General features: G+C 44.1%; 1 long non-coding RNA gene across 1 annotated transcript; it reads right to left on the bottom strand.

Annotated features, from left to right (window-relative positions):
• Window positions 1-8,531: 8,531 nt before the first annotated feature.
• Window positions 8,532-9,549, bottom strand: LOC146868761 (uncharacterized). Its single transcript, XR_014966412.1, has 3 exons — window positions 9,451-9,549; window positions 9,094-9,153; window positions 8,532-8,621 (listed from the first exon to the last, which is right to left on the bottom strand). It is a non-coding gene; the product is annotated as an uncharacterized LOC146868761 (long non-coding RNA).
• Window positions 9,550-12,265: the final 2,716 nt, after the last annotated feature.

The following is a 12,265-nucleotide window of genomic DNA, read 5'->3' as shown; positions in this document are numbered from 1 at the left end:
CATGGTAAGGGCATGAGTTATAGTTTCTTTATTTAACTATAACTGATGAATCTCAGTGTGTTTTTTGTTTAAAATGTTAAATTTTAACTGACATTTTCGCCTCACTATAAAAACATGTTAACCTTTGTTTTTTCCAGTGAATTTCAAATTTTTTATTAAACACAAAGTAAGATTTTATTACCATACCTAACTATGCGGACCCCCCACCGCACACTGTATTTAGCCGTACATGGCTGGGGTTGACCTGAAGTCAGTTACGCATCTTTCGGCCGTGCCAGCACTCAACCCCCATAAGTGGCCAAACCCTCACCATTAATGGTCCTTTTTAAGATTATTTTCTTAATGCCGCGGGACACTCATGAGAGTTCCCCCGGAGTCAGCACATTCGGCTGTGCTCCTGCGAGAATCTCTCAGGAGTCCAGGGGGTACGCTGGCTCTAGAGAGACTCCTGTGGGATCACCCTCACCCTAACAAAAACATTTTTTTCAAAATAGCCTCCTGAGGGTATTGTTGAAACTGTCTTCCTTAGGTTGATCCCCCCCCCCCACATTTTGCCTGACTCCCTCCATTGTACTATAGTGCATGTGCTTCTCCCCTAGAACATGTTGACATTGGTATATACCCAATTGGAATATTTAGTTTACTTGTAATTCCCTTGTGAAGTGGTAGAACATATACCTAGGGCCTATAATCTAAATGCTACTAGTGGGCCTGCAACACTGGTTGTTCCACCCACACAAATATCCTTTTTTCAAACCGGTCTCAGGCCAGCAATTGCAAGGCCAGAATGTGCAGTTTACTGCCACTTCGACTTGGCATTTAAACCCGCTTGTAAATCCTTTAACCCCCCCCCTTTTATTACCCATAAGTCACCCCTGAGGTAGGTCTTAAGTGACCCTCAGGGCAGGGTGCCGTGTAACCAAAAGGCAGGACTGGCAGTTTTAAATGTTACATGTTCTGGCAGTGACAAACAGCTAAACTCGTTTTTTCACTGCTGTGAGACCTACTCCTTCCATAGTCTAGCATTGGGAATTCCTTGAAACATCTGTAAGCTGTAATTCCTGATTGGAAAGGAGTAGCTACCTGATGTTTAATATCTTTGGAATGGCAGTGATAAAACATCTTTGGTAGTAAAGTTGGATTTGACACTACTTTTTTAGAAATCCCACTTATAGAAAGTGGACATTTCTCTGCTCTGTGTACCTGCAGCCTGTCTCCAACACATGTCTGGGCTGGGTGACAGCTACACTTTTTGCATTCCCTCTAGACAGCCACAAACAAAGGAAGGGCTGGGAGGACTCATCTGCATTCATCTGCTGATAGCCTTCCTGGGTAGGAAGGTGGAGAGGTGGCTCACACTTACATCTGACTAGGCTGTGCTATATCCTCACACAAAGCGGCTGTCTACCCCCCACAGATAGCCTAGCAGACAGTACTGGGTTGAAAGGGATCCTTGTGCACTTCAGATAAATCCTTTGAAGTCACCCCTACATCAAATGCACTTGAGTATAAGTACCAGGGCTCTGACCCTACCAAATCAGTACACTACTGGACCTGGGAAAAACTCTGCTGGAGTAAAAACTGCTGTGCTGTTAGGATTGCCACTTTGCTGTAAGTGAATGTTCTGAGGAACTGCTTGCCTGCTTTGCTGAACTGCCCTGCTGCCTGCTGATCTCTGCCCTGCTGAGGACAAGGACTAGACCCATCTCACTTTAACCCAGAGTGACTCCATGGGCTTGCTGGCTTTCCTCCTGTTTTCTGAAGTCTCAGGGACACAAAAGACTTCCTGCAATCCTACTTGTGCTGCTGGGCTCTGCCATCTGTGAGTCCTTCCCCTGCCTGAGGTGTCGCCTTCAGTCCTGGGCCTCAGAAGTGGGCTCTGCAGCAGAACTCTGTAAAAAGTGACACATTGCCTTGACTGCCTGAGAATTTCTACACATCACCCTTTGACGCAGAAGCTGTTTGACGATGAAGAATCAATGGCGACGCAGAGGCTGGCCGAAGACAAGCTTTGCATTGACTTCAATGGAGCTGATGATGAAGTGGCACCCTCTCTACGCTGCTCGACGATGATGCAGTAGACTCAATGTCATCAAAAGCTCCATCCAAGGTATTTCTTCAGCAGTACCTGTCTGGGTATTGTACCTGACCTGATGTTGATTGCGGTCGGCCCAAACTTTCAAGCTGCACCCTTCTCTCACGACCTCAAGAAACCTTTTAACTACTAGTGACTTCTAAGCACTGTTTTGACATATAAAATTCACTTTTCTTCTACTTATTGTATTTGTCATTTTAGTGTTGTTTTAATCAGATAAATATTCTCCATTTTTCTAAACTTCTGTGGATTCTTTTTGTGGTATTTTCATTGAGGTACTTTAATTTAAGTGTTACACAAATGCTTTACACATTGCCTCTTAAGTTAAGCCTGAGTGCTCTGTGCCAAGCTACCAGAGTGTGAGCACAGGTTTTTTTAGGGTGTATATCTGACTTACCCCGACTAGAATGGTGGTCTCTACTTTTACAGGGTACAAACCTCTGCCCATTTCTAAAATTGATGATCAGCGGTGAGGATAGGACTTGTGTTTGTGTAATACCTTATAGTAATTCAGTGTTCACTACAACTCTTTACCTAAGACCATATCAAACCTATTCCTCCTGATTGACGACATGTTTGTCTGTTTTGTGCTAATTGGTATTTTTAATTTTCATTTCTCGCTGATTGGCCTTTTGAATTTTCTGCTGGAGAAGGAGCACCTACAACTGAAGTTGTAGATTTGGCCGGGTTGGAGTCTTATACTGCGGCTCAAATTAAGGTATTTTGCGAGCAATTTCATGTCTCAATGAGGGGGCCATCAGGAAGGTGCATGAGGAGGAGAAGATTACCGAGAACGATGAGGAGCTGACCCTGGATGCCAATGTGTATGTGGGACTTCCTTCAGGCCAGGAGGCCAACAACAACCTGCCAAGGGTATGGGGCCCCACCAAGGCAGGGAGCAGTGCCTTATCTTGGAGTAATACCCCAGAGGATGTGGAGTACAGGAGGAAGGACAGAAAACTTAAGTTGGAGCTTGTTAAGCAGGAGAAAGAGCAGGCTCTAGCTAAGAGGAGGTTTGTTCTGGAGGAGAAGATGCTCTCCCATGAGTTGAGCCTCAGAGCTCGATGTAAGAGCCCTGGTAGTAGGGTCCAGCAACAGTAATGGTGGCAGCTTACCTGCAGTGTCCTCACAGGAGCCCAGGTTTCATATTTAAGGATAGGGTGCCCAGTTACAATGCGGGAGATGGCGTAGATACATGGCTGGCAGCCTATGAAGTGGCTTTAAAAGTGCACAGGGTCCCAGAAGAGTTCTTGGGGGAGGGAAGTAATTGGCGGTACATGCCCACAGTGGGGAGGCATACACTCCTTCTGTTAGAGGTGGGGGACTAATCCAATTACACTGCCAAGAAGGCCATTTTAGTCAGGAAGTTGGCTTGGCACCTGAAAAGTACAGGCAACGATTCAGGGCGAGTCATAAATTCTCTACACAGAAATGTGTGGATTTCCTGGACTATGCTGGTAAAGCACTGAAGGGCTGGGTGAGGGGCAGCAAGGTTAATGATTTTGAAGGGTTATACAACTTATTTTTGAAGGAGCAAATTCTTGATAATTGTTTTCCAGAGCTGCACCAATACCTGGTGGATAGCAAGCTGCCTGACTCCCGAAAGCTTGCTGAGGAGGCAAACATCTGATTCAGCACCAGAGTGTCCAAGAAGTTATCTGGGGGGAACTCCCAAAAGGCTGGCCTGTGTTCCCCACATAAGAAAGAGGTAGGAGATAAAAAGAAGGAGTTCTGTAAAGGCCTTCTCTAAAGCCCCGTTAGACCTGCCAACTTGTGGCCTGATTTCCCCGGTCTTTTTGCCTTCTGACCTCCTGTTTTGACTGTGTCCTGAACTTCATTTTTGCTGGTTTTAGGCCTCTGGGCACTTTTTCACTGATGACAAGTGCCAAAGTACATGTGCTATGTGTCTAAAATGTAATGGCATTTGGTTTCTTCATGCTTGGCATATTGGCTTTACAAATAAGTAACCCTAGTACAGTGCACTACATGTTCCATGGCCCTGTAAATCAAATGCTACTAGTGGGCCTGCAGCACTGGTTGTGCCATCCACAGGGGTGGGCGGTGAACTCCGCTCCGCTGGCGGAGCTTGTATATTGTTTCCACTTCGCGCTCTGCTTGGAGTGCAGAGTTTGGCAAACAAATCCGGCGTAGCATAGCGGAGATTACTAGTGCCGACCGCCAGCCCATTCCTAATCAACACAAAACAAAAAATACAGTGGCTGGCTACCCCCTTCTCTGCCTAGTTCAGTATATTTAGATTTAATAAAATGCATTTTCGTTGTGGTAGTTTCTGAACCAACACTGCGCCCATATGTTATAAAGTCAAAAAATGAGGATCTTTGGGTTAGAAACAGGGGTCCTTGTCAAAAACCCAGTCCGCTCAATGAAAGGTAGAAAGTATTACAGTAAAAACTAATGGCCATATTATCAAGGACGGCGTTAAAATTCTCGCCGCTTTAGCGGCAGGAAACTGCAGCTAAAGCGGCGATAACAGGCTTGATAATATGCCCTTGTGAATTCCCATAGAAGCCCATGTTTCGGTGTGAACATGGGCTTCTATGGGAATTCACAAGGGCATATTATCAAGCCCATTATCGCCGCTTTAGCGGCAGTTTTCTGCCGCTAAAGTGGCGATAATGTTATCGCTGTTCCTGGATAATATGGCCCAAGATCGTCATACAATTCCATTGTTGGTCTTACATAGGATGAAAATAAGTGCTTGAGATGCTGTACACCATTGCCCTCATGGTTAAGACCCGATACATACCACTGAAAAGCTGCTATTAGATGGAATAGTTGACAAAACTTCACAAGCCTAAAAGAACTGGAGAAAGTAAGGCACTCCCATACCTTCCCCGAGGTGTCGCTTGGAGGGGGTGTTTTGGTCAACTCTGGTTCACAGATTTATATGGGGTGCAGCCAATACCAGGCTGTAAAAGCAAGAGTCACAGAGCTTGCGCTTCCTGCATACACTCAGCGATGTAGGGGGGGGGCGGCATCTTAGTTTAATGCCAATAACATGTCGCACTAGAACATCTTTGCTAAACGCAAACTACACGACCCATACAGCTGTGAGCGGTCATATCCTCTAATCACCTCCAAGTTGCAGGATTACCATGCAGACGTCAAATGAGGCACATGCTGTTAGGTATATTGGCTGTTCCATAGGTCAGGAGAGCTCATGTTCAGATGACTCGATCCGCTTCCTCCTTAGCAGTCATTGCACAGTCCATACCGAACACCGTCCTGGGTACCATGGCCTTTGACTCCAGTTTGGATCATAGCAGGAGTGGTGCAGCGGTGCAGGAGTTCATAGCACAGGGGTCTGACCAGCTGGATACCTCATTCGCATATGGCCAAGGTGAGACAGAGCGTGTTCCTCCTAAGTGCAATGGGACTGGGACCAAAATGTAATTGAACTTTTAGGGTGTGCCGGGAGACCACAAGCCTCATTCCCAATGCAGCCCTGCATGCTTAGGGTACATATCAGTGATTGAGAGTCAGTCCTGGCCCCATGGACAGAATTTATTTCAGCAAGAGGCTGGAAGTTTAACCGCAAACCACACACTCTCTCTGACTTTTTGTGAGTGGCATGAGAGACATCTAGCTTTTTTTCTCGTCATCTGCTGCTGAGACGAGCGAACGTGTTCTGCCCTTTTGTAAACAAGAGGTATGTAAACGGGCCTGCAAGCCCCACCCCATATACATTAGCAAGGGTGGTGCAAAATTCAGCTAAATTCCACTGAGCTTTTATGCAACTCCACGGAATTCCGCCTACCCCCATTGAGTAGCCCTTCAAACCTGTTGCAGTCCTGCCACTGCAGAGCCCGTGTGGGCAGTTATGAGCTGCCATGTCAGCCTGGCATATTTATCTACTTGCCAACAAACTGTCCCTTTTATTGCATATGAGTCACCCCTATGGTGGGCCTTAGGTAGCCCCATGGTCAGGGCGCAGAATATCTAAATGTGGGACATGTACTTTGGAGTTTTTTATGTCCTGGTAGTGAAAAACTGCTAAATCCATTTTTCACTACAGCAAGGAAAATCTCTTCCATAGGTTAGCATTGGAGCTGCCTTGTGACCCTTTACAAGTGTAACTTCCAATTGGTAAAAGATAGAAAGAGTAGGTTTGGTATCTCTGGACTCATAATTTGAAAGCACATCTTTTAATGAAGTTAGTTTTTAAATTGCAGGTCTGAAACTGTCACGTTTAGAAAGTTGCCATTTCCTTACTTTAACCATTCTGTGCTAGAAAACAAGTCTGGGTTGGGTGACAGATAGGCTTTGTGCATTCCCTATAGACAGTCACACACAAAGGGGGCTGAGGTGTGCCCTACAGATCCTGATTGTCCATCAACAGACTGATGGGTCTTCCTGAGCTAGAGTGAGAGGGAGGAGTTGGCATTTGCACCTGAATAGGGCTGTGTCTGTCCCCGCACAAAGAGCTGCATAACCCCCTGTGGTGTGTCTGGAGCCAGGGCCAGGAAGGTCAGGGTCTTGTGCACTAGAAAGACCTGTCTTTTAGGTCTCCCTACTTCAGAGGCTAAAATGGGGATATGTATTGGACCTCTGACACCATATACTTCGAACACTTCTGGAACAAGGACATTCTGCCAAGAAGAGCTGTTGTGCTCCCAGAAGGGACTGCCACTTTGCTGCTTGCTCTGCTGTGTTGGCCTACTGCTTCTTGCCTGGGAGTGAGAGGACTGGACTTTACTGTCTACATTCTGCCCCTTAAAAGGTTCTCCAAAGGCTTGTTTGGGCTCGCCTCTTGTTCCTGAAGTCTCAGGGATATCAAAGACTTCACATGTACCTTGCTACCAGCACCTGGGCTCCTCTGCAGCAAACCCCTGCTCTGCCAAATGTTGCCAAATCCAGTCCTTGGCCCTTGGAAGTGAGTGTTTGGTGCTTCAACCCACGAAACCAACACATCGACATTGGCGCGTTGTTCAGAACTGGTGCATTCTCTGTGAAATCAGTTCATTGCTGCTACCTGCACAGATGTCATGGACACTGCTAACCGACTACCCAACCCAATGACCGTGACTTACAATGCAGCCTCGACTTTGCCGACACAGCACCTCTGAATCACTGCTGCTGCCTGAGTCTCGGACAATGCCTCACTGACATGTGCGATGTCCCACACCTAACTCTGAGGCATTCCCGGACTGGCGTGGCTTCTACCTGACGTATCGCCTTCGGCCCAGCGGTTCGACATCAACGCCTCGGAACTGACACACAGCACTCTTGAGATTGACGCAGCAATGACTTTGCCCGACTTCAGAACCAACACATCGTCTGTGACAGCGATGCATCACCTCCGTATTTCAATGCATCATTCCCTAGCATCGATGCATCCAAGGTACTGTCCGCAGGTCTGCGTGGCTCCTGTATACAGTCTGCTCTCCATCCTGGTTGGACTGGACTTATGTATTTGCCCCAGTCAGGCGTGACCAGATATCCCCAATTGGAGCCTTTGACTTCCAAGCACGGCATTTTGATTTAATCTTGCAAAATTCATATCTTGACTTGTGTACGTTGGATTTGTCGTTTTAGTCTTGTGTTACTCAGATACATATTGGCTATTGTTCCTATGTGTGTATGTATGTGTATGTGTGTGTGTGTACACATTCTTTACACATTACCTCTTTAGTTGAGCCTGTCTGCTCTGTGCCAAGATGCCAGGCGGTGTGCTTCAGGTAAACTTTTAGTCTGTACTACACTTACCCTGACTAGGATTGTGGTTTCTGCTTGGACAGGGGGCATGTCTCTGCCAACCAGAAATAAAAATTCTAACAGCCCCCAAAATGACTCACAGGGGAAAGTGTCTGGTTCTCATTTCCAATCTGGCCACCAGAAGCAAAGTTACCCTGACAAAGTTCATCAGCCCTAAACTCTCAAGTGCTATGACTGCGGTAAGTATGGGCACTACAAGGGGGATCCCAAGTGTCCAAAAAGAGCACCCCCTCCCACTGGAGGTAAGAACCTAGGGGTGGCTAGCATAGTGCTGGGGGAGGAGTTTGTCCAAGTAAATTGAGGGGGGGGGTTAGTGGTGTTACCCTTGTTGTTTCCCTGGGTGACCGGGAGATGGTTCCTTAAATCCATGTGCCATCAAATACTGAGTATATCAATAATAATCCCTAGCGGTGAGGGCTTCCAACTGGTGTGCACAGGACAGGTTTATTGCTATATTAATTCAATGTTATTAATCCAATCAATCACGCTCAACCTTCTGTAGCCCACCGCTGCAGGGCCACCTCCAATGAAAAATACCACAATGAAGGGAGCGCCGTTTTCAGTAATCAGTATTTGCAAATGCAAATTTGTTCCCAACTGATTCAATCAAAAAGACAGGTTTCCTTGAATCCACAGATCCACAATTTATTGCACGTCACTTTAGGATAGTGTTTCCACATCGATTATGACAGTTCATCACTATTGATTGACAGGCTTGCAGCAGTTCATCAACAGAAGTTCCTAATAAATTCAGCCAAAGCGTTTCGTCCAACGTAGGACGTCATCAGGGCTGAAAAAAACAAGACACCGTTCATATTTCCCATACAACATAATTAAAATCATCTTGATTGATGACACAATTTCCAAAGCATTAAATTCTTCACATTATCATCAACATTCCCATTATATCATTGTCATCAGAATTAACAATGTCCCTCTATAAGGAAGCCTGCCTATATAACAATCTCAACAAAAGCCGATCATATAAAGCAAATTGCAAACAATTCTTAGAAACAACTAAACACTGGGAGAAAAATATTCATCCTATATGTAGAAAAACTGGACCCTCCAAAACATAATCTCATGGTTATTAAATCCTAACCGTACATTGACCAGTTCATTCATGTCACCTAATTGTCTTTCCTGACATTGATCATACACTTATTATTTAGCTCAAACTGAGACATTATTACGTGCCAGAATTCTATCTTTATCCTAAGAATCCTCTTTACAGTATTAGGACATAAAAGTAAAACACCTACCTATAGTGCAGTGTTCTTTCTGTGTAACTTCTACCTATCACGCAAAAGGTTCTGATTTTTCTGAAGATAAAAGGAGATACATAAAATATGATTACTACACCTGCCCCAATCCTCTAATCTCTTGACATCCGTTCCTAATCTGATAACCTCATCGCCCATTAAACGTGCCTTCTAAAATAATGGTTTCCAAAATGTCACGAGCACTGTATTTCATTAGGTCATCTGTGCCTGCTAAATTCCCAATCAGCAGTTCTGCACGAAAATAAAATTAAATCTATTACACCAAAACACACTAAAGTCTTCATCATACAAAAATTTCAACATTGAACCCACCCACCATATTTATTATTAGCTCACCTTACATATATCCGCATCCAAATTCAACAACAATTTCCCTGTAAACAGCTATTACAGTGGTCTTGTAAAAGCATCTTACTTATTTGCAGTCCAATCCCTACAATTGAAACAACAATAGAAAACCCTATTACTCAAAGGTCCAAGGCGCAAGCCCAAGATTAAATAAAGCCTCCAATCCACGCCAAAACCTGCTCACCTTCAATTAAAGCCCCATTCAGCTAAGACGCCCTCATTCCTCGCAGCCGACCTGATAAATCCCTCTGTCAGAGCACTTCTCGCACCCATCTCCTTAAAAGTCTAATCACAACCAATCATGAGCGAGTCCCTTTAGCTCATTCATTAGCATAAAACCAGTACCGTTTCCACTGTGGTCCTCATTACCTTTCAACCAATGAAAGCCCTTCTTTATATATTTCCTGTGCCCGAAAACCAGCCTATCAGAATCCTGCTTTTGTGCAAACCAGTACTGTTTGCACTGTGGTCCTCCTCACCTTTCAAAGAATGAAAGCCCTTCTTGATATATTTCCTGTGCCCGAAAACCAGCATCAGAATCCTGCTTTTGCGCAAACCACCGTGACCAATTCCAACTCTTCTTTTCATATTTCCGGTCCCAGAAAGTCAGCGCATAGCGTTCGGGTGCACTCGGTTAATACACAAAACACCATTTCGTCAGTGCACTCTACGCTTGTGCGCACCCAACAACCAATCACATCCATCGTGTTATAAAAAGGTTGTTGCGGCCACACCGCATGCCGTCCTAGAGCCAATTATGCTCAAGTACACTTCAAATCTTCCTGCCTACAAGTTATCTGTTTCCTCTCTGGTCCACCTTACAGTTTGCTCCAATTAAAATCTTTCTATTCATTCTGGCTTACGTTCGCCTACATTTCTCAACAAAATTGACGTACACACACTGTAGTGTGTCACTGCATAACTCTCGTTGTTACTAAATAGTGTAACCAAAGCCATCAGGTGCTTGTTACATTATTAAATGCCCCTATGTTTGATCTCATAATTCAAAAAAATATCATTAAAACGAGATGCCGCTTCACCCAATATCCAACATCAATATACAACACCTCGTTTCTCCCCAAAATTTCATTGTCAATTAATACGTACCACTGGATCCCACAATAAATTCAATTGTGTAAGCAAAAGGGGCACTAAGCTATAATCCTATACATAAACCAAACCTTAAATATCCAACCTCTCGGGTGCTGTCCCCAACATAAAGGGGGTCCTACATTAGTAAATAAATAAATCAAATGATCAGAACTACAAGCACCCAATAAACTCAATTTGACCAATATGAACGACAATCCATGGCAAGATCTGTTCCCTCTAAAAATCAATTAATCAAAACTATGAACACCCAATGAACTCCATTTAACTGATGCGAACGAAAATCTGTCGTAAGATCTGTTCATTCTACTCTTATTCACAAAGTCCAAAAGGCCACATGTAACCAGGTCCTATACCAATTATTTCTCCAGAAAATAGTTTAACTGATTGTCACTGTTCAGGCCTAACGATACAGATCTTCATCTACTGATCCAACGTGCTTCTTGCTGACGCAAACGCAGCAACAGATCACCAACCCTCGCCATGGGAATAAGCCTTTGAATCCCACAGAATCTAATCCCTTTTCTATTCTCATGGTGATCTCTAATATGTTGAAAAATTGGTGACTTGATATCCTGATTAAGTATCGCACGATTATGTTCCTGAATCCTTAACTTCAGCATCCTTTTTGTGCTTCCTATATAAAACTTGCCACATTCACACAGAAGAGCATATATTACCCAACTGCTGTTGCAGTTGATAAATTCATTAATACGAAAGGCCTTCTTCGTATTGTATTGAAATTCCTTAATTCGATTCAAACCCAATTCACATATGTTACATGAGCCACATACAAAAAATCCTTTTGGTGGGTCAGGAAGCCAATTTTCTCCCTGTGGCCTGGTGGGTTCCAGATAATTCCTCGTAATCAGATCTTTGATTGTGGGGCATCTCCTGTATATCACTCCTGGTTTGTCTCCAATAACATGTACCAACCAGGTACCCCTCTAAGCAGGTGGCAATTTTTACTCAAAATTTTTAAAATGTTATTATGATGCGTACTATATGTTGTGATAAATGACACCCTGTCATTAATGCGAGGCTTAACCTTCTGAGTGAGCGTAGTGTCCCTTTTAATGGACAATACCCTATGCTTAGCTTTCTCTAGTGAATCATGTGTATAGCCCCTGGCAAACAGTCTCTCTTGCAAATCATTAAGTTTCAGCCTGAAATCTTCCTCCATGCTACAATTCCTCCGCATTCTCCGGAGCAAGCTCCCAAGTAGTAAAGTTAGACTTTTGTCTCAGTTAAACTGAACTATTAGTCTTAAGTTTAACTGAGACAAAAGTCTAACTTTACTACTCGTAAATACCCTTTGTGAATACCGAAAGTTCTAGAGTTAGACTTTTGTCTCAGTTTACCTTTGTGAAACGGGCTCAGTATGTTTAATATCTTTAGAATGGTGGTGATAAATCCTCTTTAGTGGTAAAGTTGGATTTGACATTACCCTTTTAGAAATGTCACTTTTAGAAAGTGAACATTTCTTTGCTCTTAACTTTGCTCTGTGTACCTGCAGCCTGTCTCCAATACCTGACCTGACCTGCAGTGTGATCGCATAGCGCGCTGCGCTTAGAACGGCAATAGTGCAATTTTCGGCTTGTATTTTTAAGATTCCCGCTTTTGGTATTTTATTTTATTTTCTTTCTTGTTCCCCTGGTTTTAATTCGCTGGCACTCTTACTTGCACTATAATT

The sequence above is a fragment of the Triturus cristatus genome, chromosome 1_2 (assembly GCF_964204655.1).
Source record: "Triturus cristatus chromosome 1_2, aTriCri1.1, whole genome shotgun sequence".
In the NCBI taxonomy this organism is placed as follows: domain Eukaryota; kingdom Metazoa; phylum Chordata; class Amphibia; order Caudata; family Salamandridae; genus Triturus; species Triturus cristatus.
Note: the sequence above shows the minus strand (reverse complement) of the source record. Positions and strands in the feature narration are given on the sequence as shown.